Raw genomic sequence first — 4,874 nt, forward strand, 5'->3', positions numbered from 1 at the left:
CAGAGACTGTACGACACCTCTAGTTCAAGTAAATGTATCCCTAACCTGTGCAAGGTACATCCAGCACACTTTACAACCCCATGTTATTCCATTTTTACATGAACATCCTAAATTTTCACTTCAACACGACAATGCACCATCCCACCGAGCTATTGTAACAAGGGATTTTATAGCAGCAAACAATGTGAACATTATCAGCCTGTGGCCTGCAATATCCCCCGATCTAACTCCGATAGAACATATTTGGAACATAATCGGCCACCAAGTTCGTTCATTAGACCCGCCAAATGAACAACAACTGTTCCACGCCATAAGAACAGTTTGGGATAACATTCCTCAACACCAGCTGACCACATTACCAATTCCATGCGTAGGAAATGCAATGCTGTGATTGGAGCGAACGGGGTACATACTCGTTACTGATTGAATAGATTCACCTTCACTTCAGATGAAATGAACGCAACTAATTTTATTAAGATGCCATTGTTTGTCAAAATCATATTGTGTGTTTTGACTTGTTACTTCCCTTTTTGAAGGTCATGTTTTAAAAAGTCTATGTTGCATACAAGATCAACCATAAACGTTACAAATTCTAACAAAATGAAAGATAAATGATAGTACTATGATTACACATAGGTTTTTGAAAAACCAGAACAATATTTCATACCAATTCTGTAGGTAAAACCAGTGTATACTTTCTTTTGATCACTAGTATATATGATTTGTAAAACATTTGAGTGTGTTTCTCTTAGCGGGGACCTGTGCTTGTGTCGGGATGAGACTTTTAGCGATCTCAAACTAAGTACTTTGATAGAGTGCTTTTGGAATCTACACCTGTTTATTATTTGAACCAATTCCCCTTTGTCTTCCCTTTTCTTGGATGCTTTATTGTAATTCTAGAACTTTTTACTATCTCATTTTCTTCTTTTTTACTGGCGCTGATATGACCTTAATGTATTGCAAGCGCCGTAAAACCTTAAAAACAAAACAAAAAACGAAGAAAACCTGCACATAAATCAAATGTTGACGCTTCTAAGCCAGTGAATGGCGCTGTTGGTAAAGACAACCCAATGTTTTGCCATAATAAATCATTTGTAATGTCACTAGTGTTAACGTCATGATCCACTCAACCCCCCCCCCCCCCCCCCCCCTTTGCAGATAAGGACACAATGTCTTGATATCTTGTGACTGAGTAGCTTGACTTTAAAAAAATATATTACCATGTATTTAATAGAACCAATTTGGGTTTTTATGACACGACGCGACGCGTTGACAAAGTGTACAATTGATTATTATTATTTTTTTTAAACAGTCGCCCAGCATGAGTGTGCCATATTGATATATAATCCAGCAAGCACTGTTACTCCATTGATTATTAACACTGTCAACAGATACAATGCTATTTTAAGTCGAGTACAACGGGTGATGATCAAGTTTGGTTAGTGGATCACACTTTATTTCCTGGTAGTTAGTCAGTAGCCAACTGATTGTCGGCAAGGCGAGAGACATGCTGTTGGGTTTTATGTTGCTGTTGACTCATTAAGGTCATTTCAGAGCCAGTAAAAAGGAAGAAAGGGTAGTCAAAAAATTATAGAATTATCTGCTATTGACAGCACATATTGAAAAGTAATACAAGGGGGAATGGTTTAAATAGGAACAGATGTAGATTCCACGAGTGCACTATCGGTGTTCTTAATTTGAGATCACCAATTAAAGCCTAGGCATACACATTGCTTATCAGGCCAATACTAGAATATGCCAGCGCTGTGTGGGGGACCTACTTAGAAAAGAGCAGGCAGGGTTCAGAAAAGGGAAAAAAAGAAATAAAAAAAAAGAAAAGGGAAGTCATGTAGTGACGACATACTCGTATTTACCCTGAGACAAATCCTGGAGCAAAGCATTGAATGGAACAGCCCCCTCTACACCATTTTTGTCGATTTTGAAAAAGCCTTTGACAGCTTACACAGAGAGTCCCTGTGGAAAATACTCCGCCATTATGGTATACCGATGAAGATAGTCAACTTAATAAAAGCAATGTACAGCAACTACCAATGCCAAGTGACTGTGGTAACAATTTAACAGACAGCTTTAATGTAACAATTGGTGTAAAACAAGGCTGCATACTCTCCCCGCTTCTGTTCATCCTGACTCTAGACTGGCTCATGAAAAATACAATTGATGGTAAGAAGCGAGGCATTCGCTGGACACTGACATCCTTTCTGGAAGATATAGACCTGGCAGATGATATCGCGTTAGTTTCCAGTACACACAGATGCCTCAGAGAAACTAAACGTACTACACAAGAACGCCTCGAAAATTGGGCTGAAAATAAATTTCGATAAGACTGTGTACATTAGGGTGAATCCAAAACATGACAGTGAAATTAGAATAGATGAACATATAATTGAAGAGGTAACAGAGTTCTCCTACCTCGGATCCAAAATAACAGACGACGGAAATGCAGAACACGATATCAAGCACAGAATTCAAATGGCAAACCATGCTGAAAAACTTTTGGAAATCAAAGCAAATTATGAGAAAGACAAAGCTGAAAATATACAAGAGCAATGTTTTAAGTGTACTGCTTTATGGAAGTGAAAGCTGGAAAATGACATCCTCCTTAATACAGAAACTAGAAGCCTTTCAGAACAAGTGTTTAAAAAGAATTTTTTATTTATTTTTGCCTACAAAAATAAAAACAGTGGATCTATTAAAGAAAGCTGACTGCACTAGCATTGAAAGCCAAATAAAAAGAAGAAGATGGCGTTGGCTGGGTCATGTGGCCAGAATGGAAAAAGGGTCACTTCCCAAGACAGCCTTGTACTGGACAGCAGATGGGAAGAGAAAGCGGGAAGACCTGGCGAAGGACCATGGAGAAAGAATTAAAGGAGGCAGGCCTGCCCTGGAATACAGCCACCGCAAAATCAGCCGATCGCAAAAAATGGAGATGTCAGGTGGATGCCCTATGTGCTTCAAGGCCCGAAGAGGATTAAGAGAGAGAAGAGAGTGTGGGACCTACACAAAAAAGGACATAGACAACATTGAAAAAGTGCAAAGAGCAGCTGCAAGATTTGCAAACAGATGCAAATCCAGAGACCCGGGTTGTGTCACGCCCTACCTCCAGTCACTTGAATGGAAACCATTGAATAACTGACGCAAGGTATCCTGTATACAAAACCTTATACCTTATACAAAACCATCAACGACCCAAACACACCAATCATCACCCCAAACTACATAAACAGCAAATCAGATAGATAGACTACACGTAGACAAATACATATAACCATTTACAAGAACATACACAGCTTTTTCCCACCAATAATAAATGACTGGAATGCCCTGCCATCGGACATGACGGACGCTGAGTGCTTGGAAACTTTCAAAACAGCTTTGAATTTGAATGCACTAGCTCGTCAAAGTAATCTGTGACTGTTCCCTGTTTTGATTGGACCTTACTGTAACTGAACATTTGCAGCAATGGGCCTGTGGGGCCTTATGCAAATACAAGTCATTGAAGACCTAAAAGTCTCATCCTGACATAAGCTAAGGATCCCACTAAGAGGAATACACTCTAGTGTTTACAAACCATTATAATATTTAAAACAAAAAATGTAGAGAGATGATTTACAGGGACAATAATTTCATCTCCCAAAATCATAACTACGTATCCATTTGACTGTTTCTCTCGCATCTGTCTGCAAAGGATTCTGGCTAGGGCCAGGACAAAACCAAGTAAGCCCATTCCAAGACAAACGCAGAAAGCGAAGTCAGAAAACAGATAAAGGGGGACAGAAGACACAGCAAGTGACATCCTGCCCACCATAGATAGAATGAAGTTGACGTCACTCGGGTCTTTGTTATTGCTTTTTGTCATCCGCGTTTATAATTCTCACAAAACTGTATTGACCGGAATATAAACGTTCACGGTTACACATCGTATTGTGTGTTGGTCCGTTATACTTCCGGACGGCAATGTTGTGAGCTTCTCAGCCAAGCGCATACTATCTACAGGTAAAAAAAAAAAACACCCTCACACAAGACATGACCCTAACCTCTTGCCAAATTAATGTGATCATATGTTGTTTTTTGTTTTTAATTTTAAGGGTTTATAGCGCTTGCATCACATTTAGGTCATATCAGCGCCGGTCAAAAGGAAGAATATGGGATAGTAAAAAGTTCTAGGATTTCAATTTAAGTGCACCCCAGAAAAGGTAAGACAAAGGGGAATTGGTTCAAATAGGGAACAGATGCAGATTCCAAGAGCACACTATCAATGTACAGTGTGTACTTAGTTTGAGATCACTTCAATGTCTCACCCAGACACCAGCACAAGATCCCACAAAGAGGAATACACTCAAATGTTTACATTATACATTCAAAATAACAAATATTAAAATACATATACAGAGAGATGATTTACAATGAAAAAAACATCATCTCCCAAAACAATAACTATGCATTTGACCGTTTCCCTCCCAGCCAAGTACTACGGCCAGGGCCAGGGCAAAACCAAGTAATCTCATTCCAAGACAAAGACAGGAAGCAAATTGGAAAACAGATATAGGGGGATAGAAGATACAGTAAGTGCCACCCTGCCCACTATGGGAGGCCAGGAACTCCGCCCAAGTATCTGGCCGGGGCCAGGACAAACCCAAGTAATCTTCCAAGACAAAGACAGAAAGCAAGTTGGAAAACAGATTTTGGGGGATAGAAGACAAAGTAAGAACCCCGTCCACTATGGAGGTCAGGAACCCCATCCAGAATGTGATCATAGATCCCCATAAAAAAAAAAACAAAAAAACACAACAAATAATTGGAAAAAAAAAAGAACAACAATGACATGAAAAATAAAACTTCATGTAATATTGTCA

The sequence above is a fragment of the Berghia stephanieae genome, chromosome 6 (assembly GCF_034508935.2).
Source record: "Berghia stephanieae isolate SIO BIC M18660-M18661 chromosome 6, UCSD_Bste_1.3, whole genome shotgun sequence".
Taxonomy (NCBI): Eukaryota; Metazoa; Mollusca; class Gastropoda; order Nudibranchia; family Aeolidiidae; genus Berghia; species Berghia stephanieae.